We start from the raw sequence: 22,427 nt of genomic DNA on the forward strand, positions 1-22,427 counted from the left end.
CCAATTGAGCTTTTACTGATAGGGATGTACTCATAGTCCCGCAACTCGCTCAAGATGTTCTTCTTCCTAAAAAATATAAAATTCTCCATTTTTCGAGTTCATAGTTGATTTCAGAGAATGTGTCACCATCCTATATCCAATTTATCTCGAAAATAATTACAAAAAACTGGCAGATGGGAAGGATTTAATTATATATGGCAACTTATTCCTCATTTTCCCATCAAATCCGGAAAACGAGAAGCCACAGTGCCTGGAATACATCGAAAAGCAATGGAGTATAACTTACCATTGTCTATGTTCGTAACCAATTGAGCTTTTACTGATAGGGTTGTACTCATAGTCCCGCAACTCGCTCAAGATGTTCTTCTTCCTAAAAAATATAAAATTCTCCATTTTTCGAGTTCATAGTTGATTTCAGAGAATGTGTCACCATCCTATATCCAATTTATCTCGAAAATAATTACAAAAAACTGGCAGATGGGAAGGATTTAATTATATATGGCAACTTATTCCTCATTTTCTCATCAAATTCGGAAAACGAGAAGCCACAGTGCCTGGAATACATCAAGAAGCAATGGAGTTTAACTTACCATTGTCTATATTCGTAACCAATTGATCTTTTACTGATAGGGATGTACTCATAATCCCGCAACTCGCTCAAGATATTCTTCTTCCTAAAAAATATAAAATTTTCCATTTTTCGAATTCATAGTTGATTTCAGATAATGTGTCACCATCCTATATCCAATTTATCTCGAAAAAATGACAACAAACTGGCAGATGGGAAGGATTTAATTATATATGGCAACTTATTCCTCATTTTCCCATCGAATTCGGAAAACGAGAAGCCACAGTGCCGGGAATACAACGAAAAGCAATGGAGTATAACTTACCATTGTCTATATTCGTAACCAATTGAGCTTTTACTGATAGGGATGTACTCATAGTCCCGCAACTCGCTAAAGATGTTCTTCTACCTAAAAAATATAAAATTCTCCATTTTTCGAGTTCATAATTGATTTCAGAGAATGTGTCACCATCCTATATCCAATTTATCTCGAAAAAATGACAACAAACTGGCAGATGGGAAGGATTTAATTATATATGGCAACTTATTCCTCATTTTCCCATCGAATTCGGAAAACGAGAAGCCACAGTGCCGGGAATACAACGAAAAGCAATGGAGTATAACTTACCATTGTCTATATTCGTAACCAATTGAGCTTTTACTGATAGGGATGTACTCATAGTCCCGCAACTCGCTAAAGATGTTCTTCTTCCTAAAAAATATGAAATTCTCCATTTTTCGAGTTCATAATTGATTTCAGAGAATGTGTCACCATCCTATATCCAATTTATCTCGAAAATAATTACAACAAACTGGCAGATGGGAAGGATTTAATTATATATGGCAACTTATTCCTCATTTTCCCATCAAATTCGGAAAACGAGAAGCCACAGTGCCTGGAATACATCAAGAAGCAATGGAGTTTAACTTACCATTGTCTATATTCGTAACCAATTGAGCTTTTACTGATAGGGATGTACTCATAGTCCCGCAAGTCGCTAAAGATATTCTTCTTCCTAAAAAATATAAAATTCTCCATTTTTCGAATTCATAGTTGATTTCAGATAATGTGTCACCATCCTATATCCAATTTATCTCGAAAATAATTACAACAAACTGGCAGATGGGAAGGATTTAATTATATATGGCAACTTATTCCTTATTTTCCCATTGAATTTGGAAAACGAGGAGCCACATTGCCTGGAATACATTAAAAAGCAATGGAGTTTAACTTACCATTGTCTATATTCGTAACCAATTGAGCTTTTACTGATAGGGATGTACTCATAGTCCCGCAACTCGCTCAAGATGTTCTTCCTCCTAAAAAATTGGAAAATTTTCAATTTTTGGAATTCATAGTTGATTTCAGAGAATGTGTCACCATCCTATATCCAATTTATCTCGAAAAAATGACAATAAACTGGCAGATGGGAAGGATTTAATTATATATGGCAACTTATTCCTTATTTTCCCATTGAATTTGGAAAACGAGGAGCCACATTGCCTGGAATACATTAAAAAGCAATGGAGTTTAACTTACCATTGTCTATATTCGTAACCAATTGAGCTTTTACTGATAGGGATGTACTCATAGTCCCGCAACTCGCTCAAGATGTTCTTCCTCCTAAAAAATTGGAAAATTTTCAATTTTTGGAATTCATAGTTGATTTCAGAGAATGTGTCACCATCCTATATCCAATTTATCTCGAAAAAATGACAATAAACTGGCAGATGGGAAGGATTTAATTATATATGGCAACTTATTCCTCATTTTCCCATCGAATTCGGAAAACGAGAAGCCACAGTGCCGGGAATACAACGAAAAGCAATGGAGTATAACTTACCATTGTCTATATTCGTAACCAATTGAGCTTTTACTGATAGGGATGTACTCATAGTCCCGCAACTCGCTAAAGATGTTCTTCTACCTAAAAAATATAAAATTCTCCATTTTTCGAGTTCATAATTGATTTCAGAGAATGTGTCACCATCCTATATCCAATTTATCTCGAAAAAATGACAACAAACTGGCAGATGGGAAGGATTTAATTATATATGGCAACTTATTCCTCATTTTCCCATCGAATTCGGAAAACGAGAAGCCACAGTGCCGGGAATACAACGAAAAGCAATGGAGTATAACTTACCATTGTCTATATTCGTAACCAATTGAGCTTTTACTGATAGGGATGTACTCATAGTCCCGCAACTCGCTAAAGATGTTCTTCTTCCTAAAAAATATGAAATTCTCCATTTTTCGAGTTCATAATTGATTTCAGAGAATGTGTCACCATCCTATATCCAATTTATCTCGAAAAAATGACAACAAACTGGCAGATGGGAAGGATTTAATTATATATGGCAACTTATTCCTCATTTTCCCATCAAATTCGGAAAACGAGAAGCCACAGTGCCTGGAATACATCAAGAAGCAATGGAGTTTAACTTACCATTGTCTATATTCGTAACCAATTGAGCTTTTACTGATAGGGATGTACTCATAGTCCCGCAACTCGCTAAAGATATTCTTCTTCCTAAAAAATATAAAATTCTCCATTTTTCGAATTCATAGTTGATTTCAGATAATGTGTCACCATCCTATATCCAATTTATCTCGAAAATAATTACAACAAACTGGCAGATGGGAAGGATTTAATTATATATGGCAACTTATTCCTTATTTTCCCATTGAATTTGGAAAACGAGGAGCCACATTGCCTGGAATACATTAAAAAGCAATGGAGTTTAACTTACCATTGTCTATATTCGTAACCAATTGAGCTTTTACTGATAGGGATGTACTCATAGTCCCGCAACTCGCTCAAGATGTTCTTCCTCCTAAAAAATTGGAAAATTTTCAATTTTTGGAATTCATAGTTGATTTCAGAGAATGTGTCACCATCCTATATCCAATTTATCTCGAAAAAATGACAATAAACTGGCAGATGGGAAGGATTTAATTATATATGGCAACTTATTCCTTATTTTCCCATTGAATTTGGAAAACGAGGAGCCACATTGCCTGGAATACATTAAAAAGCAATGGAGTTTAACTTACCATTGTCTATATTCGTAACCAATTGAGCTTTTACTGATAGGGATGTACTCATAGTCCCGCAACTCGCTCAAGATGTTCTTCCTCCTAAAAAATTGGAAAATTTTCAATTTTTGGAATTCATAGTTGATTTCAGAGAATGTGTCACCATCCTATATCCAATTTATCTCGAAAAAATGACAACAAACTGGCAGATGGGAAGGATTTAATTATATATGGCAACTTATTCCTCATTTTCCCATCGAATTCGGAAAACGAGAAGCCACAGTGCCGGGAATACAACGAAAAGCAATTGAGTATAACTTACCATTGTCTATATTCGTAACCAATTGAGCTTTTACTGATAGGGATGTACTCTTAGTCCCGCAACTCGCTCAAGATGTTCTTCTTCCTAAAAAATATAAAATATAAAATATAAAATTCTCCATTTTCCCATCGAATTCGGAAAACGAGAAGCCACAGTGACGGGAATACAACGAAAAGCAATGGAGTATAACTTACCATTGTCTATATTCGTAACCAATTGAGCTTTTACTGATAGGGATGTACTCATAGTCCCGCAACTCGCTAAAGATATTCTTCTTCCTAAAAAATATAAAATTCTCCATTTTTCGAATTCATAGTTGATTTCAGATAATGTGTCACCATCCTATATCCAATTTATCTCGAAAATAATTACAACAAACTGGCAGATGGGAAGGATTTAATTATATATGGCAACTTATTCCTCATTTTCCCATCAAATCCGGAAAACGAGAAGCCACAGTGCCTGGAATACATCGAAAAGCAATGGAGTATAACTTACCATTGTCTATGTTCGTAACCAATTGAGCTTTTACTGATAGGGATGTACTCATAGTCCCGCAACTCGCTCAAAATGTTCTTCCTCCTAAAAAATTGAAAAGTTTCCATTTTTCGAATTCATAGTTGATTTCAGAGAATGTGTCACCATCCTATATCCAATTTATCTCGAAAATAATTACAACAAACTGGCAGATGGGAAGGATTTAATTATATATGGCAACTTATTCCTCATTTTCTCATCAAATTCGGAAAACGAGAAGCCACAGTGCCTGGAATACATCAAGAAGCAATGGAGTTTAACTTACCATTGTCTATATTCGTAACCAATTGAGCTTTTACTGATAGGGATGTACTCATAGTCCCGCAACTCGCTAAAGATATTCTTCTTCCTAAAAAATATAAAATTCTCCATTTTTCGAATTCATAGTTGATTTCAGATAATGTGTCACCATCCTATATCCAATTTATCTCGAAAATAATTACAACAAACTGGCAGATGGGAAGGATTTAATTATATATGGCAACTTATTCCTCATTTTCCCATCAAATCCGGAAAACGAGAAGCCACAGTGCCTGGAATACATCGAAAAGCAATGGAGTATAACTTACCATTGTCTATGTTCGTAACCAATTGAGCTTTTACTGATAGGGATGTACTCATAGTCCCGCAACTCGCTCAAAATGTTCTTCCTCCTAAAAAATTGAAAAGTTTCCATTTTTCGAATTCATAGTTGATTTCAGAGAATGTGTCACCATCCTATATCCAATTTATCTCGAAAATAATTACAACAAACTGGCAGATGGGAAGGTTTTAATTATATATGGCAACTTATTCCTCATTTTCCCATCAAATTCGGAAAACGAGAAGCCACAGTGCCTGGAATACATCAAGAAGCAATGGAGTTTAACTTACCATTGTCTATATTCGTAACCAATTGAGCTTTTACTGATAGGGATGTACTCATAGTCCCGCAACTCGCTAAAGATATTCTTCTTCCTAAAAAATATAAAATTCTCCATTTTTCGAATTCATAGTTGATTTCAGATAATGTGTCACCATCCTATATCCAATTTATCTCGAAAATAATTACAACAAACTGGCAGATGGGAAGGATTTAATTATATATGGCAACTTATTCCTCATTTTCCCATCAAATTCGGAAAACGAGAAGCCACAGTGCCTGGAATACATCAAGAAGCAATGGAGTTTAACTTACCATTGTCTATATTCGTAACCAATTGAGCTTTTACTGATAGGGATGTACTCATAGTCCCGCAACTCGCTAAAGATGTTCTTTTTCCTAAAAAATATAAAATTCTCCATTTTTCGAGTTCATAGTTGATTTCAGAGAATGTGTCACCATCCTATATCCAATTTATCTCGAAAATAATTACAACAAACTGGCAGATGGGAAGGATTTAATTATATATGGCAACTTATTCCTCATTTTCCCATCAAATCCGGAAAACGAGAAGCCACAGTGCCTGGAATACATCGAAAAGCAATGGAGTATAACTTACCATTGTCTATGTTCGTAACCAATTGAGCTTTTACTGATAGGGTTGTACTCATAGTCCCGCAACTCGCTCAAGATGTTCTTCTTCCTAAAAAATATAAAATTCTCCATTTTTCGAGTTCATAGTTGATTTCAGAGAATGTGTCACCATCCTATATCCAATTTATCTCGAAAATAATTACAACAAACTGGCAGATGGGAAGGATTTAATTATATATGGCAACTTATTCCTCATTTTCCCATCAAATTCGGAAAACGAGAAGCCACAGTGCCTGGAATACATCAAGAAGCAATGGAGTCTAACTTACCATTGTCTATATTCGTAACCAATTGAGCTTTTACTGATAGGGATGTACTCATAGTCCCGCAACTCGCTAAAGATATTCTTCTTCCTAAAAAATATAAAATTCTACATTTTTCGAATTCATAGTTGATTTCAGATAATGTGTCACCATCCTATATCCAATTTATCTCGAAAATAATTACAACAAACTGGCAGATGGGAAGGATTTAATTATATATGGCAACTTATTCCTCATTTTCCCATCAAATCCGGAAAACGAGAAGCCACAGTGCCTGGAATACATCGAAAAGCAATGGAGTATAACTTACCATTGTCTATGTTCGTAACCAATTGAGCTTTTACTGATAGGGTTGTACTCATAGTCCCGCAACTCGCTCAAGATGTTCTTCTTCCTAAAAAATATAAAATTCTCCATTTTTCGAATTCATAGTTGATTTCAGATAATGTGTCACCATCCTATATACAATTTATCTCGAAAATAATTACAACAAACTGGCAGATGGGAAGGATTTAATTATATATGGCAACTTATTCCTCATTTTCCCATCAAATTCGGAAAACGAGAAGCCACAGTGCCTGGAATACATCAAGAAGCAATGGAGCTTAACTTACCATTGTCTATATTCGTAACCAATTGAGCTTTTACTGATAGGGTTGTACTCATAGTCCCGCAACTCGCTCAAGATGTTCTTCTTCCTAAAAAATATAAAATTCTCCATTTTTCGAGTTCATAGTTGATTTCAGAGAATGTGTCACCAACCTATATCAAATTTATCTCGAAAATAATTACAACAAACTGGCAGATGGGAAGGATTTAATTATATATGGCAACTTATTCCTCATTTTCCCATCAAATCCGGAAAACGAGAAGCCACAGTGCCTGGAATACATCGAAAAGCAATGGAGTTTAACTTACCATTGTCTATATTCGTAACCAATTGAGCTTTTACTGATAGGGATGTACTCATAATCCCGCAACTCGCTCAAGATATTCTTCTTCCTAAAAAATATAAAATTCTCCATTTTTCGAATTCATAGTTGATTTCAGATAATGTGTCACCATCCTATATCCAATTTATCTCGAAAATAATTACAACAAACTGGCAGATGGGGAGGATTTAATTATATATGGCAACTTATTCCTCATTTTCCTATCGAATTCGGAAAAAGAGAAGCCACAGGGCCGGGAATACATCGAAAAGCAATGGAGTATAACTTACCATTGTCTATGTTCGTAACCAATTGAGCTTTTACTGATAGGGATGTACTCATAGTCCCGCAACTCGCTCAAGATGTTCTTCTTCCTAAAAAATTGAAAAATTTCCATTTTTCGAATTCATAGTTGATTTCAGAGAATGTGTCACCATCCTATATCCAATTTATCTCGAAAATAATTACAACAAACTGGCAGATGGGAAGGATTTAATTATATATGGCAACTTATTCCTCATTTTCCCATCAAATTCGGAAAACGAGAAGCCACAGTGCCTGGAATACATCAAGAAGCAATGGAGTTTAACTTACCATTGTCTATATTCGTAACCAATTGAGCTTTTACTGTTAGGGATGTACTCATAATCCCGCAACTCGCTCAAGATATTCTTCTTCCCAAAAAATATAAAATTCTCCATTTTTCGAATTCATAGTTGATTTCAGATAATGTGTCACCATCCTATATCCAATTTATCTCGAAAATAATTACAACAAACTGGCAGATGGGAAGGATTTAATTATATATGGCAACTTATTCCTCATTTTCCCATCGAATTCGGAAAACGAGAAGCCACAGTGCCGGGAATACATCGAAAAGCAATGGAGTTTAACTTACCATTGTCTATATTCGTAACCAATTGAGCTTTTACTGATAGGGATGTACTCATAGTCCCGCAACTCGCTCAAAATGTTCTTCCTCCTAAAAAATTGAAAAGTTTCCATTTTTCGAATTCATAGTTGATTTCAGAGAATGTGTCACCATCCTATATCCAATTTATCTCGAAAAAATGACAATAAACTGGCAGATGGGAAGGATTTAATTATATATGGCAACTTATTCCTCATTTTCCCATCGAATTCGGAAAACGAGAAGCCACAGTGCCGGGAATACATCGAAAAGCAATGGAGTTTAACTTACCATTGTCTATATTCGTAACCAATTGAGCTTTTACTGATAGGGATGTACTCATAGTCCCGCAACTCGCTCAAAATGTTCTTCCTCCTAAAAAATTGAAAAATTTCCTTTTTTCGAATTCATAGTTGATTTCAGAGAATGTGTCACCATCCTATATCCAATTTATCTCGAAAAAATGACAACAAACTGGCAGATGGGAAGGATTTGATTATATATGGCAACTTATTCCTCATTTTCCCATCGAATTCGGAAATCGAGAAGCCACAGTGCCTGGAATACAACGAAAAGCAATGGAGTTTAACTTACCATTGTCTATATTCGTAACCAATTGAGCTTTCACTGATAGGGATGTACTCATAGTCCCGCAACTCGCTCAAGAGGTTCTTCTCCCTAAAAAATATAAACATCTCCATTTCTCGAATCCATAGTTGATTTCAGAGAATGTGTTCCCTCCTATATTCAATTGATCTCGAAAAAATTACAATAAACTGGCAGATGGAAAGGTTTTAATTATATGTGGCAGCTCTTTCTATGTTTCTCATTGAAATCAGAAAACGAGGAGCCATTGTGCCTGGAATACATTGAGAAGCAGTTTAATTTAACCTACCATTATCTACATACGTAACAGGTTAATCTGGTTGTATTCATATATACATATAAATGCCCAATATTTCTCTGAAGAGATTCCTATTGTTCCTAAAAAATTTGGAAATGTGGAATCATCGAATTCAAAGATGATTTTAAAGAAAGTGTCACCATCCTTTATCTAATATATTTCGAAATGATCACAATGAACTAGCAGACGGGATGGATTCAATTATATATGGCAACTACTTTCACGTTATCGCATTGAATTTCGAAAACGGGACGTTATAGTGCCAGGGATACATTGAAATTCAATTATTCAACTTACCATTATGTACTTCCGTAACAGGATACTCTGGTTGTGTTCATATATTCATATAAATGTCCCATCTCGCTGAAGACATACCTATTGTTCCTAAAAAATTTGGAAGTATCGAATCATCGAATTCAGAGGTGATTTCAAAAAAAGTGTCACCATCCTATATCCAATTTATTTTGAAAAAACTGCAATAAACTGGCAGATGAGGAGGTTTTAATTATATATGGCAACTTATTCCTCGTTTTCCCATTGAATTCGTAAAACGAAAAGCCACAGTGCCTGGAATATATTGAAAAGCAGTGGAATTTAACTCACCATTGTCTGCATTCGTAACCAATTGAACTTTTACTGATAGGGATGTATTCATAGTCCCGCAACTCGCTCAACAGGTTCTTCTTCCTAAAAAATATGGAAATCCCCATTTCTCGAATTCATAGTTGATTTCAGAGAATGTGTCACCATCCTGTATCCAATTTACTTTACAACAATTACAATAAACTGGAAGATGGAAAGGATTTTATTATATATGGCAACTTATTCCTCGTTTCCCCATTGAATTCGGAAAATGAGAAGACACAGCGCCTGGAATACATTGAAAAGCAATGGAGTTTAAGTTACCATTATCTGCATCCGTAACAGGATAATCTGGTTGTGTTTATATATTCATACAAATGCTCTCGCTGAAGAGGTTCCATTTGTTTCAAAAAGATATGAAAATTTCGATTCATCAAATTTAGAGGCGATTTCAAAGAAAGTGTCACCATCCTATATCCAATTCATTTTGAAAAAACTACTATAAACTGGCAGATGGAAAGGAATTAATTATATGCGGCAACTCCTTCCCCGTTTTCAAATTTCATTCAGAAAACGGGACGTGCTAGTGCCTGGGATCCATTGAAAAGTAATTGTAGCACTCACCATATTCTACATTCGTGAGCAAATAGCTTTTACTAATGAAGATGACCTAATCGTCCTATAACTCGCTAAAGAGGTACTTCTGTTTCCTGAAAGATATTAACCTTTTCATTCCTCAAATCAGAGTTGCTTTCAGAAAGAGTGTCACCATCCTATATCCAATTTATTTCGGAAGAATTACAATAAACAGGTATGTAGGAAGGATTTGATTATATATGGCAACTACTTTCCAGTTTTCACATTTAAATGAGAAACCGGACTGGAAATTGCCATGAAAGACAATTATTTAACTCACCATAATTTACATCCGTAAGAGGATAATCTGATTGTGTTCATATATTCATATAAATGTCCCATATCTCAATGCAGAGGTTCTATTTGTTTCTAAAAAATATGAAAATTTCGAATCATCGAATTTAGAGTTGATTACAAAGAAAGTGTCATCATCCTATATCCAATTTATTTTGGAACAATTACAACAAACTGGCAGATGGAAAGAATTTAATTATATATGGCAACTTATTCCTTATTTTCCCATTGAATTTGGAAAACGAGAAGCCACATTGCCTGGAATACATCGAGAAGCAATGGAGTTTAACTAACCATTGTCTGCATTCGTAACCAATTGAGCTTTTACTGATAGGGATGTCCTCATAGTCCCGCAACTCGCTCAAGAGGTTCTCTTCCTAAAAAATATTAAAATCTCCATTTCTCGATTTCATAGTTGATTTCAGAGAATGTGTCACCATCCTATATCCAATTTATCTCGAAAAAATTACAACAAACTGGCAGATGGGAAGGATTTAATTTTATATGGCAACTTATTCCTCATTTTCCCATTGAATTCGGAAAACGAGAAGCCACAGTGCCTGGAATACGTTCAAAAGCAATGGAATTTAACTCACCTTTTTTTGCATTCGTAACCAATTGGTTTGGTTTCGCTGATATAAAAAGTTCCGCAACTCGCTAAAGAGGTTCTTCTTCTTCCTAAAAGATTAACCTTTTCATTCCTCAAAATCAAAGTTGACTTCAGAGATAGTGTCACCATCCTTTATCCAATTCATTTCGAAATAATCACAATTAACTAGCAGATGGGAAAGATTTAATTATATATGGCAACTGCTTTCACGTTATAGCTTTGAATTCCAAGAACAAACTTGATAGTGCCAGTTAATTGCTCAACTCACCATTATCTATATCCGTAACCGGATAGTCCGGTTGTGTTCTAATAGTCCCATAACTAACTGAAGAGACTCTTTTTGATCCTAAAAAGTATATAAATCCTCATTCATTTGATTCAGAGGCAATTCCAAAGAAAGTGTCACCATCTTCGATCCAATTTATTTCGAAACAATTACAATAAACCGAAAGATGTGAAGGATTTAATTATATATGGCAATTGGTTTCTCGTTATCCCACTGAATTAAGGAAACGGGACGTATTAGTGCCAAAGATACATTGGTTAATTGTTAAACTCACCATTATCTGTATTCGTAACCAAATAGTTCGATTTTTCGGGAAAAGATGTCCTTATGGCCCCATTAGTAACTAAAAAGTTTTTCCTTGATCCTAAAAAATATAAAAATTTCTATTAATAGAATTTAGGGGCGTTTCGTTTTTAGAGAAATTGTCACCATCCTATATCCAATTAATTTTGAAAAAACTACAATAAACTGGCAGATGGGATGGTTTTAATTATATATGGCAACTTTTCTCCCGTTATCTCAATGAATTCAGAAAACGGGTACTGAAGTGCCAGGGATACAATGGAATTTAATTTTTCAACTCACCATTATCTACACCCGTCATCGGATTGTCTCGTTGTCTTCATATAAATGTCCTAACTCAATGAAGAGGTTCTCTTTGATTCTGAAAAATTAATAGATCTCCAACAATCAAATTCAGAGATGATTTTAAAAAAAGTGTCATCACCCTCCCTCTAGATTATATCGAGAAAATCACAAAAAACTGTTAGATGGGAAGGTTTCAATTATATGTGGCAACTGCTTTACCGTTACCCCATTTGATTAGGAAAAAGGGCTGAAAAGTGCTAGGAATGCACTGAAAGTTAATTGTTCAACTCACCATCACCTGCATTTTTAATCAAAAAGTCTGGTTTTGCTCATTTAAATGTTCAAATAGTTCCCTAGCTTCTGGAAAAGGTTCTATTTGATCCTAAAAAAAATATATAAATCATATTCATAGAAATCAGAGGTTGAAGAAAAAGTCACCACACTGTATCCAAATTATTTCTAAATAATAACAATAATTTTGATTTGATTATATAAAGCAACTTCTTTTCCGTCATCCCATTGAATTTCGGGAAAAAGGCGTAACAGCTCCAGAAATACTTTGGTTAATTGTTCAACTCACCATTATATTTATTCGTAACCAAATAGTTTGGTTGTGCTTATATAATTGTCCCAATATTTCCAAAGCTTCTTGAAGAGGTTGTCTTTGATCCTAAAAACGATAAAAATCTTGATTCATCTAATTCAGTCGTGATTTCAAGGAAAGTGTCACCATACTGTTTCCAATTTATTTCGAAATAATTACAATAAACTAGCAGATTTGATGGATTTAATTATATATGGCAACTACTTTCACGTTATCGCATTGAATTTCAAAAACGGGACGTTATAGTGCCAGGGATATATTAAAAGTAAATTATTCTACTCACCTTTATGTACTTCCGTAACAGGATACTCTGGTTGTGTTCATATATTCATATAAATGTCCCATATCTATCTGAAGAGGATCCCTTTGTTCCTAAAAAAATGAAAATTTCGAATAATCGAATTTAGAGTTAATTTCAAAGAAAGTGTATCATTTTCCCATTGAATTCGGAAAACGAGAAGCCACAGTGCCTGGAATACTTTGAAAAGCAGTGGAGTTTAACTTACCATTGTCTATATTCGTAACCAATTGAGCTTCTACTTATAGGGATGTACTCATAGTCCCGCAACTCGCTCAAGATGTTCTTCCTAAAAAATATAAAAATCTCCATTTCTCGAATTCATAGTTGATTTCAGAGAATGTGTCACCATCCTATATCCAATTTATCTCGAAAAAATTACAACAAACTGGCAGATGGGAAGGATTTAATTATATATGGCAACTTATTCCTCATTTTCCCATTGAATTTGGAAAACGAGAAGCCACATTGCCTGGAATACATTAAAAAGCAATGGAGTTTTACTTACCATTGTCTATATTCGTAACCAATTGAACTTTTACTGATAGGGATGTACTCATAGTCCCGCAACTCGCTAAAGATGTTCTTCTTCCTAAAAAATATAAAAATCTCTATTTTTCGAATTCCTAGTTGATTTCAGAGAACGTGTCACCATCCCATATCCAATTTATCTTGAAAAAATTACAATAATCTGGCAGATGGGAAGGTTTTAATTATATGTGGCAGTTGAATTTAACATTATCTACATCCGAACAGGATAATCTGATTGTATTCATATATTCATATAAATGCCAATATTTTGCTGGAGATTCCTATTGTTCCTGGAAAATTTGGAAATATCGAATCATCGAATTCAAAAGAGATTTCAAAGGAAGTGTCACCATCCTGTATCCAATTTATTTCGAAACAATTACAATAAACTGGAAGATGGAAAGGATTCAATTATATATGGCAACTGCTTTCCAGTTATCCCATGGAATTAAGAAAACGGGTTCACCATTGCCAGGTATACATGGAAATTTAATTGTACAACTCACCATTATCTGTATTCGTAACCAAATAATTCTGTGCTCATATAATTGTCCCAATAGTTCCATAGCTTCTTGAAGAGGTTCTCTTTGATCCTAAAAATGATAGAAATCTTGATTCATCTATTTCAGTCGTGATTTCAAGGAAAGTGTCACCATCCTGTTTCCAATTTATTTCGAAACAATTACAATAAACTAGCAGATGGGAAGGATTTCATTATATATGGCAACTGCCCTCCCGTTGTCCTAATGAATTCAGGAAACGGGTACTGTGCCAAGGATACAATGGAAGTTAATCATTCAACTTACCATAATCAACAACTGTAATCAAATAGTCTGGTTTTGCTTATATAAATTCCCCTATAGTTCTATAGCTAACTAAACATGCCTTACTTGATCCTAAAAGTTAAAAAAATTCTATTCGTTAAATTTAGAGGTGGTTTAAAAGAAAGTGTCACCGTCCGATATCAATTTATTTTGAAAAACCACAATAAATTGACCAATGGGAAAGGGTTTAATTATATATGGCAATTGGTTCCCCGTCATCCCATTGAATTACGAAAACGGGACGTATTAGTGCCAAAGATACATTGGTTAATTGTTCAATCACCATTATCTGTATTCGTAACCAAATAGTTCTATTATCCTGGAATAGATGTTCTGATGTAACTGAAAAGGTTATCTTTGACCCTGAAAAATATACAAATTTCCAATCATCGAATTTATTTGTGCTTTGGTTTGGAAGAAAATGTCACCATCCTTTATCCAATTTATTTCGAAGAATCACAATAAACTGGGGGAAGATAGAAAGGAATTAATTATGTGTGGCAACTGCTCTCCCGTTATCCCATTGAATTCAGATAACGGGTTCGAAAGTGCCAGGGATACATTTAAAGTTGATTCTTTAACTCACCATCATCTACAGCCGTAACTGGTTAGTCCAGTTGTGTCGTAATAGTTCCATAGCTACTGAAAGAGGTTGTCTTTCATCCTGAAAATTATAAAAATTTCCTTTTATCGAAATTAAAGGTTATTTTGAAGAAAGTGTAATCATCCTATATCCAATTCATTTCGAAACAATCACAATAAACTGGGAGATGGGAAGGATTTAATTATATATGGCAACTGCTTTCCAGTTATCCCATGGAATTGAGAAAACGGGTTCACCGGTGCCAGAGATACATAGAAATTTAATTGTTCAACTCACCGTTATTTACACCTGTAACCAATTAGTCACAAACTAAATAGGTCCTTCTTGATCCTAAAAATAAAAAAATTCTATTTATCAATCTATTTATAGATTGATTGGAAGAAAGTGTCACCATCCGGTGTCCAATTTATTTCGAAGAAATCACAATAAACTGGAAGATGGGAAGGATTTAATTATATGTGGCAACTCCTTCCCCGTTAACCCATTGAATTCGGAAAGCGGGACGTGCTAGTGCCAGGGATATATTGAAAGTTAATTGTTTCATATCATACATAAATATATGAACCTTACCCTCTTCAAAGTTCTTCTTAATCCTTATTTCCAATTATCAACTTTACATGTAATTTCACAGAAAAGTGTTAATGTCGTTTCCACTTTATCGAATGAAATGCTTATACAATGTTCAATTATACAGAACACCGCTAAATTTGGAAGGAAAGACTGAGATGTGCCCATAATAGTTTCAATGATATTCGCTCAATTATTATTTGTCTGCGTGTTGTAACAAAATTATCTTCTGTAATATACTTCTGAAGAATGTTTTTCTTATCCTAAAAACTACAACATCTAAGAGTCTTTACATCAAAAGGTTAAGTTATAAATTGTTCCTGTTCTGATTACCAACTTATTTAAAAATTTACAATAAGATGGCGAATTAGAGCAGTGGTATTATATAAGGCAATTGTTCTACCGTTTTCTTAATAAAGCCAGGAAACGATACAGCATTGCCTGTGATATAATGAGGAACATGCAAGTTTGAGTCTTACTTTACCTGTTTAATTTTTCAGAGCTCCAGTATGCAGCTGATTACCAAATAAAAAATCTGTAGCTGTCAGTTTTGTGAATACTTCCTTTGGTCTCGTATAAGGAAGTTAGTGAGAGGATCCAAATGGTTGTAAATCTGGACACTGCCTAAGTGTTTTTCTTCCTCTTTATTTCGAAAATTATTCCACATTCCACAAAAGGTTTCGAACCAATAAAAGGCATTTGTAATCTTTTCATTGCGAGTTTTAGCGGCCTCTGCATTTCTTTTGATTCCTGTATTACCAGAAATACAAAATGAAAAGAACAATAATTTTTTGTGAATTTTATTCATTGAGCCGACTTGTGCTCTCACCTTCCATATTATCGTATTCAAATACAGTCAACCAAGGGCTAAAGAAAAAAATAGTTGAGAATTGTTTTGTTATTGATGATTTCCACCACTCTACATTCATTTAATTTATCTTCTTTGTTAATTTATAGTTGATTCTGCAGTCAATTTTATTTTCTACTATAATCTTGGCATGCTGTTTTTGAGTGGAAAGGACATGATTGTTCGTTTGGATTTGGGCTTTCAAAGGTCTCTCTAAGTAGAAGGAAAGATGGTAAAGATGGTAGAAATGTTAAAAATATGAAGCTGACAGAAAGAGAAGGAATCACATAACAATAGTAAGATGTTAGATACAGATGAGAAGAAAAAGATAAGAATTTCTCAAAAAAGGGTTTCGAGTAAAACAATGAGAAAGTTGCTGTTTATTTTGGAAATAGAAACAACAAACTCAAATAATTTGTTTTATACAAATGGCATAATATTTACTGTGAATTCAGAAAATAAAATGCAAATATCTATGTAAAGCAGAGAAATTGGAAATAAACACAAACAAAAAGTTATGATCATTAATGAAAGAAACAAAGATGACCAAGAAAGAAAAAAAATCACCTCAAGAGAAGGTGGATATATATATATATATATATATATATATATATATATATATATATATATATATATATATATATGTATTAAATAGTTTTAAGCCTATGAATAAATCAGTTGATAGTTTTAAGAATTATGCAAAAATGATATTGAATAACACCCATAATAAAATAGTTGTCGATGGAACCGTATCGGTAAATGTTGAAACAAACAGTGCCCTCCAACCTTTAACCAAAGATGATCCAAATCCAGAGGAAGATTTACAATAAGAAAACACAAATCCTTGTCTACGCAGATGATATGGTATCTGCGTAGACAGAAAAAATGTTCCTACTTATTGAAAAGAAAGCAAAAGACTTGACATAAGTGAACAAAAGACTAAATATATGGAGATGTGAAGGGATTTGAATAACTTTAACCAATTAAAAGTGACAACAGAGCAAAATAGTCCATGTCCATGAGCTCGAGATGTCCAAGATATTTCAAGAGCCGCCATGTTACGAATTTACAACCAACGATGGGTGTAGGGCAGCGAGTGTTGGACCATGAATAAAAATGAAGATAACAAAATAAACATATGGTAGAGGAAAGTACTATGAAGTAGTTCAAAAGCAAAATGAGTGGAGGAAAAGAACGAACGCAGATATTAAAGCAATGTATGATGGTCAAGCTGAGATGGTTAATGTGGTCAGAGAAAAAAGACTGCGTTGGATGGGGCATATAGCCAGAATGAACGAAGATAGTTGTGTGGAAGGGGGGAAGTAAAGGAAAGGAAAAGAGGGCGGCCACGGAAAAAATGGATAGAAGTGTGGCAGTGAGAAACGAAGAAGATGGAAACCAAGGAAATCGACAAATACCTGGCGAGAGTGAACAAAACGTTTGGAATCCTAGAAGGACTATGAAGATATTTAAAGAGCCGCCAAGTTACGTATTTACAATTAAACAACTAACGGCGCTGTATGGTAGCGAATGTTGGACCATGAACAAAAAAATTAAAACAAAATAAGCATATGAGAAAGAAAGGTACTGAGAAGGATGGGATAGGATATGTGGATGGGACATATAGCCAAAATGGATGAAGATAGTTGGGTGAAAAGATCTTTGGTAAGGGGCGAAGGAGCGAAAAGAAACGTCCATAAAAAAAAATAAATAGAAGCATGTAGAGAAGATCTAGAAACCTTAGAAATAAAGAACTAGCGTGAAGCAGCCATGAACATAAATAAATGAAGGAAAGCAGTAGAGACCGACTCCAAGCCTTGGGCCTCTAAGGCCTGTTTTATATAGTTCTAAGAATTTAATTTAAACTAAACCGACATCAAAATTAGTTTTAATAAATTTATCAGAAGTCTTCAAACGAATATTTGGATTGTAATAGTTTGATTATCCCTCGTATATGTTATGAATTAATAGCCAACATTAATTTCAAAGTTTGTGCAGTTTATTATGCTTATGATAATAGATATTTAGAATCGTTGTTGTAAATAATCCCTCATTTTCTGAATCAGTTAATTAATTCATTAGAAAGTCATTCGTTTAAATTTCATCGCAGGGTCCTCGATCGTCCAATAGTGCGACATGGGTGTTTCAAATAATCAGAATTTCAAAGTCGTCGGCCTTGAAAATAAAAATGTGGATGTGATGTCCATAAATTACCAATAGAAAAGCCATTAGCGACGACAGATACAGATGACTTTTTTTAATAAGGTTGGGACAATAAATCGATTGAATATTTATTTTTTTACCAGCTGCTTGATTACTGTCCTTGTCTGAATCTGATTACTGTCTTTGTCTGGCCCGGCCAACAATGGCTTTGTTGGCTCTTGGTCGATCACTACCAAATAGACACTGCTGAAAGGTTATTAATTTTTATTAAAATTAGTTTTCTGAAATACTTTTTGTGCCGTGAAAAATGTTGGAGACTAAAAAAGGACAGCGAACAGATTTAGAAATGTTAAAAGAATACTGGGTGAACAAAAAAAAATCAAATGAAATAAGTTAATAAATATATCATACAATAAAAAAAACACCTTGGTCTTCGTTTCAGTTGAGTTGTTTCTTATCAATTTGGCCCCCTTAAAGCCCCGCTAGTGTCGTCGCTAACCGTGACAAACGTTTCTTTAGCATGTATACAACGAAATAATTCTTCTAATTGTGTAAATGAAATTCAAAATTATTCATTTTCATGGTGACTTGATTCTTGGAATAAATATTAGAGATTTTATAGGGAATATATTCGTTATGGTAGACGACTGTCCTGCTTTATACTCGCAATAATTAAACACCGCATCCGTTTAATTTAAAAACTAACTTATCAGTTCTACAGATCAAGTTCTTCTAGAAATAACACGAGCGTCGAAATTCAGAACTGTGTCTATTATTTTATATAACGGTTCCTATACAAACATTTTATGAAATCCTATTTTTTGGTTCCCAGGAGAACAAAGCATCCTCACAAGAATAACTTGTCTTTCTGTCTAGATTTGTTTTATTTCTGATTCGGGTTCAAACTTTCAATGTTTGATTAATTGTTGTCCTATTTAGTTTTAGTGAGTTTTTATACCCACTTATGAGGAAAAGAAGATTAATAAACACAAAGACTTTACATACTTCTACCTTTAACTAAAATGGGCGAGTCTGATTTTGATATATACTTCTTATTTCGTAAAACGAAAGGGTGTATCTCAATTATATATGTAATTTGATTCTAAAATTATTGATAGTATTAATTGCCGCTATGATATTTGTTTTAGGGGGACAATATATTTGCCTTCGAGGGCGATACAACGATTATAGCGGTCCTTGTTAGGACTGAGGAAAGAAAAATATCGCTAGAGACCTGATCTGGGGAGTACAGTGGATGCTTTGTGACATTTGTGCATTGTCTTGAACAGCTTCTTCAGATGGGACCGTTTTTTCGCGATTTCATCTTTCAAACGCTGCAATAGTAGCTATTTATGGTTTTTTTACCATACGCATCCCAAAATACTGATGCCATAACATTTCCAGTCGACTTAAAGGTGTTTTTATTCAAGTCGGATTATCACGTGTATCAGCCTAGGAACTTTCAGCGCATAAAATTTTGTTGTTGTTTTGTTACAGTTAAATTATATTAAAATATAGTTAAATTGGAATCAGTTCTAAAGATATGTTCTAGCCATTTTGTTTATAAAACTTACAGATGGAATGAAATCCTGTAAGTCCTCGACCAGGACTGCATTGTCCAATGTCCATCTCCGTGTTTCCTAATTCCGTTTTTTTTTCCAATTACAATAACGACAAAAACCGATAAGCAGTATACGACAACAACTAAAATTATGTAGTTAAGAAGCATAAATAAGAACTGAAAAATGAAATAAAAAAATTGTGCCAAGATAACAATGTAGATTCTCGAAATGGACCCAATAGCCTCTACACTTTTTTGAAGTAAAGTTTTATCAAATCACTGTATAATGTAATTATCGATTCTTCAATTATACTTCTTGGGGAGTCTTGCGAAAAATTGAATGTTTCCTGGAGAAACTGGCAAATCAGTAATTGGTGTCAAGTGGGTCAACAATGAATGTTAATCATAATCTTCTTAAAAAATTGTTTCGTTAGATTATTCTTTTGAAAAATGATGAATTGTTATCATCTCGATTGATGAACCGGAAATTTGGATAAAGTTTTAATCGCTGCTAGCAAAGAATTAAATTGCCTTCGGCTAATTACTTAGTATATGTCTTGATTTCATCGTAAATTTTCTATGTGCTTTTGTTTTTCTCATAAACTTCCTGTAGTAGATTTTTGTCCCCAGATTTCAGTGGTACCAATCGTTAAATTTATATTCAAAATTGCCTGTTTCGAGATACAAGCACAGGTGTCTGATATACAGTTTAGAACAATCTCTAATTGAAGTGATTTTGACATACTGTATACTTTGTTGTGAAGCTTTGATAAAAGTGAGAATATCCCGATACACTTTCTTCTTGGATTGTTATGGATGTTAAACATTGCCCGATATCGAAAATACTCCAAGGGAAATTTCGAATTATGTGAATACCATAAAGCAAAAAGCGTTACGTGAAAAATGTGCCTTATGAGAAAGTGACTTAACTTTCTCAGATTTTCTCTAGGTTTTTGTTAGTTTTAAGACGAATTTGAACCAATTCTTCTTCTTCGTTTTGCGATAGATCTATCGTCTGTTCGTTCTCTAATATATTTCCTGGCTCCTGGTTATCACTTCTCCTCTTTCGTGGTCGACCTCTACTCCATTGGAGTATTTTCACATGTTTGTCGTTTTCGTAGACTTCAATAGTTGTTTCGCTTTACATATTTATGGGCTTATTTCTGACGTATAGGTCATTGTGGGTCTGATTGTTTCTTTGTAAATTCGTGTGTTTGTTTCTTGTGTAAGGTGTTTCTTCCGAGGACCATCTTCTACGTCTACTTTGTTGAATCATTAGACTTTCTAGTTCTGATTTGCATCTAATAGGCTCTTTTTCAGTCAAGAAAAATCATATTTTTTGTTTTCCTGTTATATTGGAAGTATTTAATAATCTTGGAAGATTATCTTCATTTTCAGCAAATATTATAGACATAGGATTTTTATTTCTGTCATCCGTTGCCTAGCCATTTCTTTTTTATGATTCCATGTAAAAATGACAGTTCAAATGGGGAGGCAACGAAAAAAAGGTTCTTAAAGCTTGGAGTGGCTTAACTAAATATGAGTTATACAGGGCACTGAAAAGCTGTCCAGCTTTCAACTATACTTCATTACACATTTTTCGGTTCCGTTATTATTATATTCATAGTTCGAATTTTGGTATAATACCAGGTTTGGAGTCACGCCAATGGATAAAATTATTATTGTTTTAAAAGAACAATCCAAAAGAAACTAGAGGGTACGTGTAAGTGTAAATTATTCAAAACAGACACTTCGGTATCAGAGACCTTGCATTTGACTTAATTTAACTAGAAGATTTCCCAGCGATATCTGTAGTGTCGTTAAGGTGGTCACATAGCGAATCAGATATGGAGATTAGTCAACTATTCCAGAAACAAATGAATGTTTAATTAAGATACGGAAACATGCGCATTTTAAAGAGCGTTATGAGAATAACGTTCTTACGAAGAATGAAGAGGAAGTCGTACAACTACTAAGTCGATTACATATTTATGTATTCGCTGTCGTTAAAAAATGAATTGAATTAGTATGAGGTGCAGGTTAGGAGAATGGTCACATCAAGATGACCTCCGGCAATTTATTTATATCTCCCATTACTTTTGACTACTTTTATTTATAATTTTAAGCATTAATGTACAAGTAAATACCTAATACCATCAGTTAAAAAAACTTTTATTATCATTCTGCTTCGCTCAAATTCCCCAAAACTTCAACTCAAAAATGTTCTCAGCAATTTTACTTTGGAAGCATTACTAATAGTTAAGATTCTACCTCCGTCTCGCCAACAACGCAAAGTCGGAAAATTGCATTTAGAGGATGCCAAAATTAGGTGCTAGTAAGGTGCAAAGTTCAAAAACTAGGTGCTCTATAATTTTCACAGCAACGGAATACTCAAAGTTGCGGTGCTATGAAAAAATGATGCTAGCAACATAATAATAAC

The sequence above is a fragment of the Diorhabda sublineata genome, chromosome X (genome assembly GCF_026230105.1).
Source record: "Diorhabda sublineata isolate icDioSubl1.1 chromosome X, icDioSubl1.1, whole genome shotgun sequence".
Classification (NCBI taxonomy): Eukaryota; Metazoa; Arthropoda; class Insecta; order Coleoptera; family Chrysomelidae; genus Diorhabda; species Diorhabda sublineata.